At 45.2% G+C, this 20,589-nt stretch overlaps 1 long non-coding RNA gene across 1 annotated transcript; it reads left to right on the top strand.

Moving 5' to 3' along the window:
• Positions 1 to 1,047: 1,047 nt before the first annotated feature.
• LOC115098676 lies at positions 1,048 to 20,483 on the top strand. The gene is made up of 3 exons (XR_003858588.1): positions 1,048 to 1,202; positions 1,658 to 1,751; positions 20,294 to 20,483. It is a non-coding gene; the product is annotated as an uncharacterized LOC115098676 (long non-coding RNA).
• The last annotated feature ends 106 nt before the right edge of the window (positions 20,484 to 20,589 follow it).

The raw sequence follows: 20,589 nt of genomic DNA, 5'->3' as shown, positions 1-20,589 counted from the left end.
TCTCTGACAAATAGAACATTTTAAAACACTCTCAATTGATTAGTTAGATTTTTAAGTGGCTACAGTAAAATAAGTGCTTGCTGCTTACCTCTAGCCATCCTGGATCCCAGATTTAGGCACAGGCAACACAGGCAATTGCCTAGGGAGCCATATTTTGAATGTGCCAAATCCCCAGTCCAAAGACTTTATACTTTACTTTTATATACAATTCTCCCAGTACCAGTCTGATCAAAATGGTGTACAACAAAATAAAACTATCGAAAATGCAAACAATTTAAAATACAATAAAATCCACTATCATATTTATAATCTAAAACATCATCATGAACTGTGCACGCTCATTACTGCCTGACCACCCTTACCCTCCTTAGCTCAGCTTTGAAAGCAGCCAGGTTTTAAAGAGGCGCCTGCTCCAGCAGTCCACTTGAAAGGGACACAGCTCTGGGACTTGGGGTGGGGGGAAGGCACATCTCCCACTTTCTGATCTCCTGTCTCCCCTCTGTCCAACCCTGCCATTGAGCGCCAAACTCTTAAATCCGGCCTTGCAGGATCCCCTGGCATGGTGGATTGCCACACTTTATTTATTTATTTATTTATTTATTTTTTAAAGATGATGAGGGCCCGTGTCTGTGTGGGACGGCTGCTGTTTCAGGGTTTATAAGAGGCATGCAAAATGTGTGCTGGGATCTGGTTCCTGCTGCGCTGCTCCTGAGGGAATAGCGTTAAGAGTTCGCTAAGGTCTCACTGTTTAAACACCAGACACGGTGCTGAAGATCTTGTTAGAGCTGTGAAGTGGACAGCCGCCAGGTGCGTTCGGGTCAAAGGTTAGTGGAGACAGGCTAGCCAGCAGTGGTGAAGGTTGATTGAACAGGGAGGCGCAGTTCGGATCGTGTGGAAGCCCCGGAGTAGAGTAAGCAGGAAGGTTGCAGAAAATGAGGGATAGTTTTATGCCGATACAGCTGTATATAACCAGCAGGCAAAGATTAACAAAGTCCTCAAAAGCAAGTGGTTCCCAGAGAAAAACACCCTGCAGACGTCGGAGCAGATAACAGACTAACTTAAGGAAGCTGTTTACATGGGGGAAGTGGAACTGGCTTCTGCAACATTGCCAGTACAGATGGAGGGGAAATCAAGGGAACTTGAGATGTAGCTGCTGAGAGAGATGAATGTTGCAGGCCCAGATTATAGCGGATTTTCATGTGGTAAAAGTGTCCATTGAAACTGCTGATGGAAAATTGGATCTGGCGGTAGCATGACAGGCAGGACTTTAGTAAAAGGGTGGGTGAATAGTCTGAGAACGGAAGAAGTTGTACGAATAAGGAGGTCCAAGGTATTTTGTAGGCATGAAGGGGCTATATTGGAAAAAGTAACTGATCTGGAAGATTGTTTCTGGAGAAGCAACATTGAGGGCTGCACATGCTGGCATTTATGATCGCCTTTTGAGCAGGAGAGGACTCTCCAATGTTGGAGTGAGAATATGCGTATAGATACTTGGGGGTTTGGTCAGGAGGGAGGGGGAGGGGGAGGAGGGAAAGCAACAGATTGAGAGTGAGCCTGCTCAGATTTTTAAGATTGCAAGATAAGGAATGGATCTTTAGGACAATGGGATGGCTAAGGTCTTTAAAGTATCACCAGTCTAGTTTTGTTTTTTTTTTAGATTACAGCTATGAAACACAGCAAAAGAGAGCACCTTAATTTGGGCCTTCACTACAGGCTTCTCTACCCTACAAGCATGAAGATCTGTGTAAAAGGTGACTAGGAAACATTCCTGGCTTCCAAAAATATGCAAAAGTAAATAAAGGCACCTCTGTGGATAATAGTACAGATAGAAAGACATTGGAGTCCCTACCATCAAGAGAAGGAGCATCCCAGAGAGACCCAGCTGCCAGTTTAATTTTGTCCTTGCAGCTTAATTCAAATGGCTACCAATACCAAATGTGGCTGATGTCTGAGCATCCAGCTTTCTAGGTCTCCTGCACAATCTGTCAGACAGACAGGCTAGGTGAGCATTTCTAATGATTACTTGCAACCTGCAAGACCGATCCAGCAGTGGGTTAATTCCATCATTGTAGCCTGCCAGACAGTCCTGGCTGCTTGGTTGGCTTGCGTTTCCACTAGGACTTAGTTCTAACATCTCATTTTATCCCCTTTGCCATTCATTCTGGTAGCCCAGATGACATAATTGAATCATCCGAGTACAGCACTTTAAACGCTTGAATACATGCTGCTCCCTCTGGCATATCTTCATGTTTGCAACTGAGTGTTTATCCCATGCCCTCTTAGTGTCTGTTACTGTTTTAGCCTCTACCTCCAAATCTGGGAGCGCGTCCCACGTATCCACTACCCGTCTCAGGAAGAAATATTTTCAGACTTTGCTCCAAAGTCTATCCCCCTCAGAGCTTCATATCCTGACTTCTCTTCCATTTCTTTATGTACTTAAAATTTCATTGGCCAGCTTGACCTTTTATGACCAGAGTGGCTTATTAAAAAAGAATGGAGGGAAATCTTTCCTTCTGTACATCAGTAACATCTTCCAGGCACTGGAATATTTCTATCATATCTCTCCTGTTTCACCAATGACCTGTTAAAAAAAAAAAAAAAAGGATGATAAGCAGACTTTCACATATATCCATTTCAAAAAATATTTCTATACACTCTAGTCATATAACATCAATATTTATTCATACTTTAATCATATGATATATAAAAAAAATAGCTAATTAAATCAATAGAAATCACAATTAATTGACATTTAAAAACTATATAAAACAGATAAGATTACCTTATAGCTTAAATCTTTAAAAAGATTAAAAAAAAAATAGACAAAATATTCTAACCCAGGTCCCAAAACCTTTCCAAATATCTTGAATACGAAGCCAAAACAGCATTATTATAAATTGCAAAAAACAATAGTTAAAAGAAATCAGGTGTAGGCTAGCTGGAAATTCCACCTCTTAATCTTATTATCAAATAGGTTTCTTTTATAAATAATACTAACTTCCTTTGGGATATTTTGTGAAGGTGGATGATTGATTAGTCTGGGCGGTCTTAGCACTTTGTGATGCATGACACGCCGTCAGGCTTGCTGACACCTTATTTCTATTTTGTTGTAAATTGATTACATTTTTTGCTGACCAGATATTGTAAAATTAATATTTGCAGTCTCGTCTGCTTTGTTATTGATTAACTTAACTCTGCCCCATAATGCTCCTACACTATCCAGCTACATTTTAGCCTGGTAACTCATTATCCAGCTAAAATTTAGCTGGGTAAGTGGCTGAAATATTCAAAAGCCGGATAACTAGTGCGTTATCCCACTAAATGCTGTTGAATATGGACCTCAAAATAATTCCAAACCAGATGTTTCAATCCCTTGTCTGATCCTTTTATTGGAGGAGTTTGGAGCTTTTTCAGGTCGAGGTTTAATATGTCAGAGTCTGAAGCAATGCCTCTTTAATACTGGGAGAGGAAGCCTGAGTCCAGAGAGAAGGTTCTTTTAGGTGGCTGCTAAGTTATTTAAATATATCTGAGAATAGGACTTTTGCCAAGTCTAGAGGATCTTTATAAATCAACTTTGCCCTGCTCCTGTTGGACTTTAGAATGAATGCTAGAAAATGCGCAGGCTTCTGTGTCATTTGGCTAGGATGCATCCACACAGTTCACATGTACAGGCTCCCCAGAGTAATCAATATGCTACCCATCAGGCTACCCAAATCTTTCTTTTGCTTTTTTAAATAAAATCCTAGCTATCTTTATTTATGTACATATGGGAAAGTCAGGATTAGCACGACAATTCTGCAGCAACACTGAGAAGAGAGTGGTATGGGAGTTCCTGATTTCTATAGCTATAATGTTGTCTCTGTCTTTCCAATCCTTATATTCTGGAGCAAAGCCTTGTCCTTTCAGCACAAGTTTTCAAAAGGAGGATCCTTCTCCTTGGGGGTTGGGGGTTTCCAGCAATTTTAGAGTGGAGGTGAAATATGGGATAAAAACAAGTTTGCTTACCGTAAACGTTGTTTCCGTAGATAGCAGGATGAATTAGCCATGCTGTCCTGGGATCTGTCAATCAGGTCAGGAGGCGGAGCTTGATAAGCAGAGGTTAGTTTTGGGGGTTTTTTGTTCCCTTTGCGGCTGCGCGGCTGTTCCCGCGCAGGAAGTAACAGATTCTCCTCAGTCTCAGGTCGATACTGTAACGTGCGGTTGAAGATTTCCCGTCTGTAACGTGCTGGGAGCGCACAATTCGGACGCGCAAGGCGATCCAGCGATACAGTCTCCAGTTTCACGCGTCCTTAGCGCTTCTTAAAACAGACGCATAACCCTTTCCGCACGCAGCATGTATATGATATGTAAATGAACGAATTAGCTGTATAATGAAGGAATTAGCTATTCCCCTCCGATACTGTGACGCGCGCTCAGATTATCTCCTTTGTAACCCACTATTTTGCCGCGGCCTTAACGTGTTAGTTTACCGCTACCCTCTACTTGGTGTTAGTGTGGTGTTAGTGTGGTGTTCGAAAATTAAAACGGGAATAAAGTGTAAAAAATGGTGTAAAAAAAGTGTAAAAACATTGCTTACCTGCCCTGGCCCCGTCCGGTCTCCGGTGCAGCCCCAGTCCTGTCCCCTCCTCCCGAAGCAAAAAAAAAACAAAAAACCGAAAAAGTAGCAAGGCTCGGGCCTGCTACGGTAGTCCCTTCTCCCTTCTCCTCTCCTCTCGATTTCGGCGCTCAAGGCCCCGTCCGGTCTCCGGTGCAGCCCCAGTCCTGTCCCCTCCTCCCGAAGCAAAAAAAAAAAAAGAAACCGAAAAAGAAGCAAGGCTCGGGCCTGCTACGGTAGTCCCTTCTCCCTTCTCCTCTCCTCCCGATTTCGGCGCTCAAAGCGGCCGGGTGGGCGTGCATTCATCCAGGCAGAGGGAGCCGGCGGCGAAAGCGGCCTCCGGCTCCCTCTGCCTGGATGAATGCACGGCCCCCGTCGGCAGTGAATGAATGCCCGTGCGATTTCGGCGCTCACGGCAGTCACATGACGTCGCGGGCCTAACGCATGCCTAAGGCTTCGCAGCCGCAGCATGCATTTGCATGCAATTTGAAGAGAGTATCGAGCGGTAGGTGAAGAGAACTGTGCGTGCGGGGAACGAGGGTGCGCCTGACACTGCCGCACTGTTTCTACCGCGGCCTTAGAGTATCGATCTGTGATTAAGCAGTAGATGTTATGGACGGAGCTCGTGATTGCTAGGGAGGAGGGTGGGTCAGCATGGCTAATTCATCCTGCTATCTATGGAAACAACGTTTACGGTAAGCAAACTTGTACGGTAAGCAAACTTGTTTTTTCCCGTCCATAGCAGGGCTGAATTAGCCATGCTGTCCTGGGAGTCACAAGCTCCCAATCATGTTCGGATCTATTCTCTAATGGAATGTGATAACAGAGATGTGGCAATCACCTGGACTGAGATGGTACGGATTGTAGGATTACTTGTCCTAACTTGGTATCCGCAGTGGCTTGCTGATCAAGGCAGTAATGTGAGGTGAAGGTGTGGAGAGATGTCCATGTAGCTGCCTTGCAAGTGTCTATTGGTTGTATATTCCGTAGGTGTGCCCATGAAGTGGATAGGGCACGAACTTGATGAGCTCTGGGTTTCTGCGAAAGAAGTAAATTTTGTTTGTCGTAACAGAATTGGATACATTGGACTATCCAGCTTGATATGGTCCGTTTCGTCACCGGTGTACCCAGAGTTTTAGGGTCAAAAGAAAGAAAAAGTTGAGACGGATGTGATGGTGAGGTCGTCCTATTTCTGTAGTACGCTAGCACCCTTTTACAGTCCAGGGTGTGAAGTAGTCTTTCACGCTCATTGGCATGTGGTTTCAGGAAATATATCGGTAGCTCGATAGTTTGGTTAAGATGGAAGTGAGAGATTACCTTTGGCAAGAAAGCGGGATGCGTTCGAAGCACTACCTTTTGATGAAAGAACTGTAAGTATGGTTCATAGTGTACCAGTGCTTGTAATTCACTGACTCGTCTCGCCGAGGTGACTGCGACAAGAAATACCACCTTCCATGTCAGGTATTTTATGTGTGCTGTCTCCATTGGTTCAAAGGGGGGAAGCATCAGTTGTTCTAGGACTGAATTAATATTCCACGGAACTGCAGGCTTCGTGACAGGCGGTCTAAGGTGCAGTAATCCTTTAATGAAACGAGAGAGGAGTGGATGAGCCGCTATTGTGACATCATTGTATGGTCTATGGTAGGCCGCGATGGCACTGAGGTGAACACGAATTGAAGCCGTGGCTAATCCATCGTCAAATAGCCTACATAGGTAATCTACCAGCCGCTCCGGTGGACAATCCAGTGGTGATATGTTTTTGGATGCACACCACATAGAATACCGTTGCCATTTGTAACTGTAATTCCGTCTGGTGAGGGTTTCCTGGACTCCAAAAGTATAAGTTGAGCCTGCTGAGAAATGTTTTGTTCTGTTAATAACAGCCAGTCAACCTCCACGCTGTTAAGTGGAAGAAGGAGTGCAACGGGTGTAGGAGAGTTCCGTGTTCCTGAATTAGAAGGTCTGGTCGATTCGGAAGACGGATTGGTGTGGCGCTGGATAAATGCAGAAGGTAAGTGTACCATGGTTGACGAGGCCAGGCCGGGGCGATAAGGATCATTTGAGCTCTGTCCGTTATGCACTTCTGAATTGTCCTGGTGATTAAGGGTATGGGAGGGAAGGCATATAGGAGACCTGTCGACCACGATATTAGAAACGCATCCTGAGCTATCCGAAGATTGCTGGGTCATATGGAACAGAAGCTGGGAACTTGTTTGAGTTCCATTGCAAACAGATCGATGGATGGTGTCCCCCACCTGTTGAAGATACTGAGCGCTACTTCTGGATTGAGGGACCATTCGTGGGGATGAAAGATGTGACTTAACCTGTCTGCCCTTGTATTTGCGACGCCCGGTAGATAAGTGGCTTGTAGGTGTATGCAATGTTGGTGGGCATATTGGAAGATGATTAACGTTTCCTTGCAAAGCGAGCCCAACCCCCCCTTGCTTGTTGATATAGAACATCGCAACTTGATTGTCCATGTATACCATGACTCTCCGGCCCTGTAGAAATTCCTGAAAGGCCTGTAGAGCATTGCGAATTGCTCTGAGTTCTAGTAAGTTGATTTGTAGATTCTGTTCCGCCAAGGTCCAGAGACCTTGTGTCTCGTGTACATCTAGATGTGCTCCCCAGCCCCTCCGTGACGCGTCTGTAGTGAGGACTGTATTGTGGATGGGTGGACGAAACAATGCTCCTTTCGCTAACGTGGATCGTAGGAGCCACCAAGAGATGTCCTTTTTCATTTCTGTGGTAAGGACGATTGGTTGTTTGAGAGGTTGTATGTGTTGCTTCCATTGTCGCTTCAGTCCCGACTGTAGGCGTCGCATGTGTAACTTGGTATTTGGAACCAGGAAATTGGCCGCTGCCATATGACCCAGAAGTACCAGCACTTGTCGCGCCGAGGTTATGTGTTCTGTCTGCAAGCTCTGTAGGAGTTGCTGCAATTGAGTTTGTCTGTCCAGTGGGAGATAGGCTCTGGATTGTCTGGTATTCAGATAAGCGCCTATGAATTGTAGTTGCTGAGTTGGCTGTAGGTGAGATTTTTGGAAATTGACTACTAACCCCAGCTGATGTAGACATTGGAGGATCTGGTGGAGGTGACGCAAGAGTAGTTCCCTGGTGGGGGCCACTATTAGCCAATCATCCAGGTAAGGGAAAATTGTTATTCCTTGTTGTCTGAGATGAGCCACCACCACTACCATGCACTTGGTGAACACTCTGGGTGCAGCTGATAATCCAAAGGGGAGCACTTTGTATTGGTAATGCTGATGTTTGTAGCGAAAGCATAGGAACCGCCAAGAGGAGGGGTGGATTGGAATGTGAGTGTATGCATCCTTCAGGTCGATTGAACACATCCAGTCGTTGAGTTGCAGCAGTGGTAGTATGGACTTCAAGGATACCATCTTGAATTTTTCCTTGATCAGGAATTTGTTGAGTTCCTGAAGATCTAAAATGGGTCGTAGGCCTCCCGATCGTTTGGGAATCAGGGAATAAGGGGAGTAGAACCCCTTGTTGTGTTGATTCCGGGAGAGGAGTGCAATGGCCTTCTCGTGGCATAAGTTGGAGATCTCGAGTTCTAGTTGAGGTCGATTCCTGGCACTCTGTGAGGTGGACAAATGGGGTAAGTTCGGTTTTGTCCGAAATTGAAGACAGTACCCGTGACACACAATATCCAATACCCACTGGTCTGATGTTATTTGCTCCCAAAAATGAATGCGCGCCTGAATTCTCCCTGGTGGTGGTGAGGGGTGTGGTGGTGGCTTGAAGTTCAAAAAGACTGGGAAGCCTTAGGTGCAGGGGCTTGTTGCTGGCCCTGTTGACGCGGTGTACGCGGCTTACCTCTACGAGGTACCTGTGATTGATGTTGATTAGTTTGTGATCTCTAATAGGTGGAATATGATTGGGGGCGGTATCCTTGATACGACCTGTAAGGTCTGCGGCCAAATGGTGGCCTACGAGAATACGAGTAGAAACGCTTGGAGGACTGGAAAGATGGTTGAGATTGCAAGGATTGCACTGCTAACGCCTCATCCTTCAGTTTACCCACTGTTTCTTGTAGTTTTGTGCCAAAAAGATTTTCGCCCGTGCATGGAAGGTTAGCCAGTTTATCGTGGATGTCCTCCCTGATGGAACTGGAGCGAAGTCACGCTGTCCTACATGCCGCTATGGCCATTGCCGACGCCCTGGAAGACGTCTCCATGCCCTCATACACAGATCGGAGAAGATGTCGGGTGCATTCCTCCATGTCATGTAGGGTTTGAGGTGGTTGGTCTCCCGTAGTTGAGAGTAAGCCTTTCGTTGCCTGGATGCACTCATACATGTATTGAACCATGTAGAACTGATGATGCATTATCCTTGTGGTGAGTAAGGCATTTTGATAAATTTTTCTTCCTACTTCATCCAGATATCTGTGGTCTTTATTTGGCAGGTAGGTGGCGTGAAGCTTGGTTTTCTTAAAGCGGTTCATTGCCAACTCCACTACTACCGATTCGTGTGGCAGTTGCGGAAGTGCGTAAGGCATGTCTTTCTTGATACGGAACTTTATGTCTGATTTCCGGGAAACCACTTGCAATGACTGAGGTGTTTCCCAAGATTTCAGAAGCAGTCGATGCAGCATATCATGCGGAGGAAGAGTGGTGGGTTCCCCAGGCACATCAAAGATTTTTAATAATCCTAGGGTTTCCGACCTAGGATCAGGATCCTTTTGAATCTGTAGCTGCAGGATATTACCCATCTTCTCTAGGAATATGGGATATGAAAGATCCTCGGGTGGGGAATATGGCTCTTGAGGGCCTTCCGGTGTATCTGAAGGAAACCCAGTGGATGAGGTTGGAGATCTGGACGGGGAGTGAGAATCTGTATGAGAGTCCAGAGGTGTCGGTGAGGGACACGGGGTTATCTCCTTCGGGGAGGAAGGAGGATCAGCCCTTGCGTCTTTCAGAGGTGTAGTAACAGGTTCTATAACTGAATCTGGTGTTGATTTGCCTAACGCAAATGAGGCTTCCAGAGATTCGTAAAAGCCAGCCAATGATTGGGACAAGAGCCAAAAGGCGTCCTTTGTTGCCTGAGGCATGGTGGGTTTACTCTTTCCATGTGGTTTCACGTTTTCGAGTGGTTGGGGTATATGTTCCCGTTCTCCTGAGGCACTCGCCGAAGACGGGGACGCTTCCGACGAGGTGAGGCAGATTGGCAAATGCCGGAGTTTTGTCTGATGATGTGACGCCCATGAGGACCTAGAGGTAGATGGACTGGTGTCTCTAGATTTGTGTCCTGATGGAATCCCCTGACTAAGCGTTTGGTGTGTACGCTTATGTTTATCTCGTCTTTTGAAATCAGGTGGACTATGTGTGACTTTTGATCGTTTGGACGAGGTGTGTGACTTCCTATGTCTAGATTCACTGGAATTAAAGTGTGATCGTGCGTGGTGTTTAAGCTTATGATGTCTTTTGTGTTCATCCGAGGCTTGTACCAGTTTTCCAGATAAGGAGTATAATTCTGGTCTGCGTCCCATCTTGACTGTGAGCATAGTCCGTACATGACTCGACAAAGGTTGTGGGGTCGAATCAGTGATCATCGCTGGTTCCGGCGCCGTTTTGCGCGCCATTGGCTCGGGTGCCGTCTTGGGCGCTGGTGGCTCTCGTGCCATCTTGTGTGCCGATGAGTGCGACGGCATCCTGTGCGCCGACAGGCGCGGTGCTTTACTGTGAGCGGAAACGTGCAGCGCCCTGTGGCACGTGGAAGATTCCGGTGGCGCCTTACTGTTGTCTGATGGCGCCGAAGCTCTCGCCATATCCTGACTGAGTCTTTTTGGCCCTTTGTGGCGCGGTGAGAAGTTCCGTGTCGATCCACAGTTAGGAGTCGAGTGACCGGACGAAGGAATCTGAACGGGAGAGTCAAAGTCCTGCTCTCCACGTATCGGAGTTTGTCCTACATCCCAAGAGGCTGCTCTCTTAACTGAATATGGAGGGTTCTTTACCGGGCCCGTTGAAGAATGGGCCTCCGATGGATCTGAGGTGCTCAGCAGTTCTTTCAATCGATAGGCCCGTTGCCGATTGGCTCTGGGCGACATTCTGGCGCAAAATTCGCAGTTCTGAACATCATGGATGCTGCCGAGGCATCGGTAACACCGGTCATGGCCATCCGTGACCGACATCACCTTGCCGCAGCGGCAGCACTTAAAGCCCGATTTGGACATGAGGAGAAGATAGCTCCGCGTGCGATCCCACGCGCGGAAGAAACAGACTGAGGAGAATCTGTTACTTCCTGCGTGGGAACAAAAAAAAAAACAACTAACCTCTGCTTATCAAGCTCCGCCTCCCGGACCTGATTGACAGATCCCAGGACAGCATGGCTAATTCAGCCCTGCTATCGACGGGAAAACTTGGTCATGGAGTTTTAGCGGAAGAAATGTAGGAAGCATAGGTGGGATATATTAGAACTTAACGCCCTCATTCTAAGAACATAAGAACATGCCATACTGGGTCAGACCAAGGGTCCGTCAAGCCCAGCATCCTGTTTCCATCAGGGGCCGAGCCAGGCTCATGCCTTTGTCTTGGTAGCGCAGGACAAGTTACATTCAGGTACAGGAGGTACTCCCTTGTCCCCAGAAGGCCTACAATTTAAGTTTATACCTGAGGTAATAGAAGGTGAAATGACTTGCCCAAGATCACAGTGAATCAGGAGGATTTGAACACTGGCTTCCCAGCCTGCTGCTGTAACCACTGGACTACTTCTAGAATTATCTAGAATTAAGCTTTTGCTAATGAGGGCAAGAGGCCAACTGCCATCCTCACAGATGTTTGGTGTCTGTTGAAGTGCCTGTATTTAAGTCCAATACAATCCAGGGTTTGATAGGTAGAATTCATAGATATCTAAGAGTAAACCAGGGAATACTAAACTGCCTGCCGCAAATAAGTGGGACAGGGGATTTGAAAGTATTACGATTACTAGTATTAGGGGACATAAAAAATAACGGGGGATAGGGGAAGGCATTTACCCATGTGGAGTCACTCACCCAATCTCCCCTCACCACTAGGAATGCCCCTTTTCTCAGCCATGGACAGAAAGCATGCGTAATTTCACAGAGGATAAAAATATATGCGCCGTTAGACTACATGAGCACTTTTACCTGTACAAAGGCTGGAAAAGTGTTCCGAAGCACATGCACATATCCCAGGTCTTGGGAGAAATGTATTTTAATAATATTTCATGTTTAAATAAAGGTCTTAAGGGATTTTTTGGTTTGGATGAAAATAGACCTTATGAAAACAAAATCAGTCATTAAATCTTCTGAAAACACAACACAAATATGTTTTTTGAAGCATGACACACAGGGTGACTAACACAAATTTAGTAAATTATATATATTTAGAGAGAAAGAGACGGAAGAGAACATAAGAACTTAAGAATTGCCATCGCCATAGCTTTTAAATTAGACCATGGGAGAAGCTGACAGTCACTCAGAAGTACATGGTTCAGAGAGCTGAATCTTCCAAAGATACTTGCAATACAGGGAAGTTAGAATATCCCAGTAGAGAGATTTAGATTAAGGCTGAAAAAGCTCAGACAGCATAGACAAAGAGCACCCAGATGTGAATGACTCTAAACTGTCCTTATCATTTGCTAATAAGTACTGTAGGTTGTGAATACAAAGAGAAATGAAAGTATAAACAAAAAACATACTTTAAACTGTCTGTATGTAAATGCAAGAAGTTTGAACAGTAAGACTGGTGAGTTAGAATATGTCATTATATACTCCTGGGGGAATTCTGCATACAAAAACTTAAAATTCTGCAAACTTTATGTTGGTCAAAATAACACAATTTACATGACAGTCTTTAGGGAATTACATTTTAAATTAATAAAGTTATTACTTAAAGATGCAGAATTTTAAATATTTTGAGCAGAATTTCCCTAGAAATTCACTGTTAAGAGTGTTCCTTCCACTTGCTCTCCCTATTCCCCTGGCCACTTTGCCCTCTCAGGCCCCAACTCTTCCACCTGCCAGTATCTCTCTCCTCCACCTCTAGGCTCAACCCCTTCCACTCTATCACCACTCCCAGAATTTGACCCCATACTCAGTACTGCCCCTCATACAGGCTTCCTCTGTTCCTCCCTCTCTCTCACACATGCTCCTTCTCTCTAGTGCATATACAGGCTCCCTCGCTTTCTTGTGCGCACACACACACACACATATACATCCCCTCATACAGGGTCCCTCTCTCTTGCAAACACACCCTCACAATCTCCCTTTCTCTATCACGCATACACCCTCACAGAGGCTACCTATGTCTCTCTCTCATGCATCCCTTCACACAGGCTCCCTCTCACACATACACAATCCCTTCACATAGGTTAGCACCCTCACATACACACGATCCCTTTTTCATATACATGAGTTCCTAATCTCACACAGATACACACTCCTTCACAATCTCCTCATATAGGTTCACTCTCTCTCTGGCACCCACACTCAAGCACCCCCCTCCCCACACACACACACACATACACTCTCTCACATCCCCTGTTCTCTCATACCCTCCCCCTGCTATTTCTCTCCCTCCCCCCCTTTTCTTGATCTGTCACACCCCTCCCCCTCTCTTATCCTCCCTTTCCCTCTCTCACATCCCCTCCACCTCCTTTCTCTCACACCTCTCTCCCCTCCCCCTCCTCACACACACCTCTCTACACACATTCACTCTCGGTGGGGCCTTCATCTTCGCCACAAGTGGAGCAGACCCAAGGCATGTAGGGGCCTTTATCTTTGCCATGAATGGTGTGCCAGGAGCCGCCTTCTTCACCGCGAATGATGAGCTGAGGCTTCATTTTCACCTCAAATGGTGTGCTCCGCGGCATGCCGGGATCTCCTCTGACATTTTCTGCGCAGAATTTGGCAGTTCTGCACAGGGGGAGGATTCTGCGCAAATTCTGTGCTCTGCAGTAGCGCAGAATTCCCCCAGGACTAATTATACAAGGATATAGATATAAGCATTTCAGAGAAGTGATGGAAGGAGGATAACCAATGGGACACTGTGATTTGAGGGTATAAGTTACATTGATGTGATAGGGTAGATCAAAATGGTGGAGAGGTGTCATTATACTGTATGTAAAAGATGGCATAGAGTCAAGCATGATAAAAATTTTACAGGAAACAAAATACAGTGTGGAATCCTTATGGAAAAAAATCCCCTGTGTCACGAGTAAGAGTATAACAGTGGGTGTACACTACCAATCACCTGGCCAAGATGAAGAAAAAGTCTGTGAAATGCTAGCTGAAATTAAAGCAAATAAATTTAGCAACACAATAATAATGGGAGAGATCAATTATCCTGGTATTGAATAGGTCAATATCTCATTGGGACATGCTAGAGAGATTAAGTTACAAGATGCCATAAATGACTGCTTCATGGAACAGCTGATCCTAGAACTAACGAGAGGGCAGCTACTTTATATATAGTCCTCAATGGAATGCATGACCTGGTGTGAGGGGTTCCTGTGGTAGGGCCACTAAGCAATAACGATCATAATGCAATCAAATTTGACATAATCACTGGAGGGAGGACATTAAGTAAAACTATTACAGTAGCATATAATTTTAAAAAGGGAGATTATGAGAAAATTAGTTTAAAAAAATTATAATTTTTGCAACTACTTCTTTTAAGTTTGCATAAGACATGGACATTGTTTAAAAATACTATTTTGGAAGTCCAGATAAAATGTATTCCATGCATTAAAAAAGGTCAAAAGAAGACCAAACGACTGCCAATGTGATTTAATGGGAAGGGGAAGGCAGTTACAACTAAAAGGGCATTGTTAAAAAAAAAAATGGCAAGCAGAACCAAATTATAAAAATAGGGAAGAGCATAAGCATTGGCAAGTTAGATAAAAAACAGTAGTTAGGCCAAGAGAGACTTTCAGAAAAAGATTGTAGTGAAGCAAAACATATTAATAAATAACTTTTTCAAGTACATTCAAAGTAAAAAGCCTGTGAGGGAGTCAGTTGGGCCACTAGATTACCGAGAAGCAAAAGGGGTGCTTAGGGAGAACAAGAAAATAGCAAAAAAAAAAAAAGTATGAATTCTTTCCCTCTGTCTTTATGGAAGAGGATGTTGGGAACATATCCACACCTGAAACATTCCTTAATGTTAGAGATCCTGAAGAGCAAAACCAAATCGGTGACAATGGAGACTGTAATAGATCAGATTGACAAACTAAAGAATAACATATCACTGGAATGGTATCTACCCAAAATTCTAAAATTGCCAACCTGTTATTAGTAACCTATAAGCTATCATTTAAGACAGCCTTAATTCCTGAAGACTGGAAGGTGGCCAATGTGAAGCTGATTTTTAAAAAAGGGCTAAGGGGTGATCTGGGAAACTATAGATTGGCAAACCTGACATTAATGCTGGGCAAAATGGTAGAAGCCATTCTTAAAAACAAAATTACTGGCCATAGAGCTAGACACACTGGGGTAGATATTCAAAAGCCATTTAGAGGGATGACTGAAAAGTTATCAGTCTAAATGGATTAGCTGCAATATTCGGCGACCTATCCAGCTAAATTCTAGCCGGATATCTCGGGGGAATTCCAGGGGTGGGTGATAGGCATTCTAGGGAAGAGTGGAGTTAGCTGGTGAACCTAACCGATTAATGCTGGTCATGGATCCAGCTAACTTAACTAGCCACACAGTGGCTGAATATGGTCCCCACTGTATCTTAATAGGGAAGAGTCAACATGGTTTTAGCAAGGGGAAGTCTTGCCTGCCAATTTTTTTAGAATTTTTTGAAGGTGTAAATAACATGTAGATAAAGGTGAGCCAGTTGATACAGTGTATTTGGATTTTCAGAAGGTATTTAACAAAGCCCCCATGAGAGACTTGTCAAGAAATGACAAAATAAAGGGATAGGAGGCAGTGTTCTATTGTGAATTGGTAACTGATTAAAAGGCCAGAAACAGGGAGTAGAACTAATTGGTCAGTTTTCCAAATGGAGAAGGGTCATTAATGGAGTACCACATGGATCGGTTCTGGGTTCTGTGCTTAACATATTCATAAATAATCTGGAAAAGGGAATGATGAGAGAGGTAATGGGAGTGGAGGCCTAGCCTAGTGATTAGAGTAGCAGGCTATTACCCAGGGAAACCAGCTTTCAAATTCTACTGTTGCTCCTTGTGATCTTGGATAAGTCACTTTACCCTCCGTTGCCTCAGGTATAACAATTTAGATTGTAAACCCTGTGGGGATAGGGAAATACCTATAGTACCTGCATATATTCTGCTTTGATGTACACTTTGAAGTGCCAAAAAGCAGAATATAAAAATCTAAATAAATAAAATAATCAGGTGATACAAAATTATTCAAATTTGTTAGAACAGCAGAAGATTGTGAGGAACTGCAGAAGGACCTTGTGAGACTGGGCAACTGAATGGCAGATGAAGTTTAATGCGGAAAAGTGCAAAGTGATGCACACAGGAAAAAATATTCCCTACAGATACACATTGCTGGGTTCTGTAATGGGAGTCTCTACACAGGAAAAGGACCTTAGTCTCCTTGTGGACAATACATTGAAATCCTTGGTTGAGTGGATAGTAGAGGTTAAAAATGCAATTAGAATATTTCTCAGGATTCAGACAGGTTAATCCACTACAAGTGGGTTATACACCTCTACCAGGAGATGGAGCAAAGCTGATGTCATGGTATATATATCCCTGCATTGACATCAGCCTGCCACTATTCTCCATCTCCAGCAGATGGTGGATGTGTATCTCCCTAGTGGGGATTGCTTGTTTTAGAGAGAGAAGGAAAAAAAGGAGATTATTCATACACCACTTCTCCTGAGGTGATACCTTGTGATCCCTCAGTCGAGTTCTCCTGTGGTGATATCTCATGATCCCTCCCTCAGTCGAGTCCTCAGTCTGGTAGCCGATTTCCAGTGTGGACTTAGCTGCCAGGAGAGAATCAGCTGAGAGGCTAGTGGGTACAGGAAGCCAAGCACGGCAGTGAAAGCATTAGCCCTCTCCTCCCGCTGCTGGAGACCGACTCTGTACTTGGCCAGAATAGGCTGAACTCAGGTAAGGGGATGTAAAAAAAAAAAAAAAAGATAATAAATACATAAAAAAGAGAGGAATAATTTTAGGGATTCCTCTCCCCCTCTTCTGGTCTCATCTCCGAGCCTTGGTGTGTCAATCTGACATTTGTTCCTGCCTCTGTGAGGGGTTTGGGGAGTCATGGCAGTTTTTGCGGGTTGAGCAGCCTTTTGGCTAGGCCCTGCTCTCAGGATTCTCTGAGACACTGAGTGGTAGGTCACGATGGTCTTCGCACGCCTTCTTCTGCTCAAGTCTGCCACGAAACAGTGACTGACGTCGGTTCGCACCTGCACCTCCAGGTTGGGGTCCATCCAGACCGTGTGGATTGGGCGTCCAAATTTTGGTAGTCCCTAGCTCGAGCGTTCATCAGATCCTAGTGCCTAAGCTCTTCATCCATGAGTGAGTATGCACTTATGGGACAACCTATCTTAAATATAGACTTCCCATACTTGGGAGTCCTAATTTGGGGCATCCTGTTTTTTGGGCGACCTTTCCGGGTTTGCCTTGTATAGGATGCACAGTTAGATGCACAATTGTCAGATACTTGTTTGTAAGCATGCTGCTAGTGGACTTCTTATTCGTGGCGCCAGTAGCAAAGAATCCTAAGTGCCTTGTGATTTGCACTGTTTGCCACATTCAGGCATCACAGCAGGGTGCCCCCTCTAATCTTATCGGCACTGCCTAGAGACCCAGGGAGAGTTGTCTCCTGCTGATTTGGCTGAGCTTGGCCCTTTCTAGCAGGATGCAGGAATAGGACCAGAGGGGGATCTGTCAGAAGTTTTGCCTGGTTTTGAGACTCCCTTAACTGGAATTTCAGCAGGGGAGGACGTCTCAATGGGCGTCATGCCAATGCCCCCTGGTTTTGGTATGGATCCTTTTGCCTTTTTCATGGGTGGCATTTTTTTTTAAGAGCTGCAGTCCCTTCTAATGTTTGGCAGAATTGGCCAAACCTGAAAGTTCAGGATCCCAGGCTGCAGAGTCCCGCAAGTCTGGTGCCATAAATAAGTGTCAGAGTACGCCTCAGCCTGCTGTGGGTTCCACTTATGGGGACCCCCGCTGTCTCGGATGAGAGGGCGATCCTTACTTCCTGGAGGATGGGGAAATCCCTCCGGGTTGAAGTCATATAGATGAGTTGCTGGCTCTGATCTCCCAGACACTAATGATGCTGAGAGTGCCGGATGTTGGTTCCATGTCTGAGCCAAAGAAGAATCCCATTTTAGTACCTTGATTGGCCTTGAATGGGGAGCTCCGGAAGCTAATTTTAAAGGTGGACGAGCCTTGGTAGCACTCTACCCCCTAGATCCGACAACAAGAGAGAGCAGTTGCATTTTCCAAAAGTGGATGTGCTGGTGTGTGCAGTCTCCAAGCGGACAACCTTCCTGCAGAAGGGGGAATGACATTGGAGGATGCACAGGTAAGAAGAGTTGAGGCTATCCTTACGCAGGCCTTGAAGCGATGGCAATGAATTGCAGTTAGCCTCTTGCTGCTCCCTGGTGGCCCGCGCTTGTTCGCTTCTATCTTTGGAAGTCAATGAATACCAGGGCAGTGATGGAATTGGAAGCCGCCTTTTTGGCGAATGCAGGTTGTGCATTTGGTCCATCCTTCTGTCAGAGGAGTGGCTTTGGTGTTAGCAGCCATGCATCAGCTAAGGCTGAGATTTGGTTGGCTGCTACAATTTCAAAGCCTAATCTTATGAAATTGTCCTTAAAGGATCACTCTTGTTCCTTGGAGTGAGTTGGAGTAAATGACCAGTAGTTGGGATGAGTCCCAGGTTCCTCGTTTGCCAGAGAATTAAAAGGTGGGTGCTGTGCTCGTTCAGTGCGAGGGGCTGTGCTAGGGGTTTCAGACATTTTTGACCCTACAGAGAAGCAACTTCTCAGAGGGCTCGATCTATGAGTAGGTCTCAGTCCTTTCAGCCCAGCAAGCCCAGATGTGGCGAAGGCTCGGGTGGCAATGCATCCCGACCCCCCCCCCCCCCCCGACCCCCTCTATGAAGGTGTGCCAACCCACTTCCCAGAACTAGAGATAGGGTTCACCTGTCTCCTCTTATCGGAGGTGTGTCAAGGTCACGTCAGACCAGTGGGTTCTGGACGTGGTAATGGATGGCCATGCTCTGAGGTTCTGCGTTCCTCAGGAGAATTTCATGGCATTTTCCTGTGAATCTACGGAAAAAAGCCTGGAAATGGAGGTTTTATTGTCAAGGCCCCTGATTACCAGTGCTTAAGTCACAAGAATGTATGGGCCATTATTCAATTTATTTCATTGTACCCAAGAAGGAGGGTTCCTTTCGCCCCCATCCTGGTCCTAAAGGGAATCAATAGTCATTGCAAGTGGCTCATTTACGCATGGAAACCTTATACTCGATGATAATGACAGAACAGTTGGGGGAAATTTCTGACGTCTCTGGATTTGTCAGAGGTGTATCTACATATTCCCATTTGGCTGGAGCATTAATGATTTTTTCAGTTCACTGTTTTGGGGTGACAATATCAGTTTTCAAGCACTACCTTTTGGTTTGGCCACTACACTCAGGTCCTGGAGGTGGCAGCAGCAGTGCCGAGACAGGATGGTAAAAACTGCTTTTCTGTGCACCCTTCGATTTACTATCATGGCGATATTAAGTCGGAGGTCCCGAAAGTTAAAAAAAAATAATTTTGAAATCGGCCTGCGGTTCATGGGTTGAAAACCGGACCCTCAATTTTGCCGGCGTCCAGCTTCCGAACCCGTGGCTGTCAGCGGGTTTGAGAACCGATGCCGGCAAAATTGAGCATTGGCTGTCAAACCCGCTGACAGCCGCCGCTCCTGTCCAAAAAGAGGCGCTAGGGACGCGCTAGTGTCCCTAGCGCCTCTTTTTGCCGCAGGCCCTTATTTGAATACAGAATCGCACGCGACTTTTACTGTATCGGCCCGATTATTAGCCAGTTAGACTAAAGAAAGCTATTGCTACATATGGGAGTGAGTAACAGGAATTAGATATACTTTATGGGATCTGCCAGGACTATCAGCCAACCTCTATGAACTGTAATATAGAATCTTATCCCGGTTAGGTTGCAAGCACTTTAACTAACAAGGGATGACACATTTTGGAAAGGCTGTGGGGAGAGGATTCCTGTTAAATGTCCTTTTATTTACTGCCCTGAGATCCAGAGGTTTTGGAGGCAGAGTAGAGGTGTTACTCAAGCTGATAGTAGATTTTGAATGCAGACTCTGTTCTGAGTCATAAGGGCCATGAATGCCATTGCAGTAAGCACAGTGGGCCGATAGAGAGTTGCAAGCTTGCAAATTTGGAAGTAACCTTAGCAAGATGGAAAAAAAAATACATTGCCCCTTGCATGTGCTGAATGTTTGGGCAGAATTTGGAGAATTATGGAAATGGATATTCTAACTGACTGTATGCAGAAAATTACACAAAGCCCAAATTATATGGGCCCATCACTTTTTTTTTCAAATCAAAGTGGGGAATTCTATGCTGTTTGTGCTGTAAATTCAAAAGTGTCCTGTTAATTTTGGTGATTTCTTTGATGCGGGGAGGGGGGAGCAGAAGGTAGTTTGAGTAGATTCTGAGGTGAGGGGTTTGGAGAAATGTTTATATTACATATGCTCTTTGTCGTATAGGGTCTTCCTTTTCTGGACCAGTTCTGGATGTTCCGTGATGGAAAGGAGGGAACATCCTGAAGGTCCCTTCCAGGAATGACTCCCACCATCTGCAGCCCCAGGGTGGTTGCCATGCTCCAGGTTACAGTGTAAACATGCTTTCATCTCTCCTGCTGTTCTTTGTAATTATGTTGGTTAATAATTATTGACACTCTGATACCTTTTGTGCCTGATGTTAGTCTCTTTGGCATTTTCTTGCCCTGATCAACCTTATTTCAACCAGATATAGGATTAAGCACTCTTAAGTTTCTGACAGA

This window comes from Rhinatrema bivittatum, chromosome 9, assembly GCF_901001135.1.
Source record: "Rhinatrema bivittatum chromosome 9, aRhiBiv1.1, whole genome shotgun sequence".
In the NCBI taxonomy this organism is placed as follows: Eukaryota; Metazoa; Chordata; class Amphibia; order Gymnophiona; family Rhinatrematidae; genus Rhinatrema; species Rhinatrema bivittatum.
The sequence above is the reverse complement of the archived record's forward strand: the minus strand, read 5'-3'. Positions and strand labels throughout refer to the sequence as shown.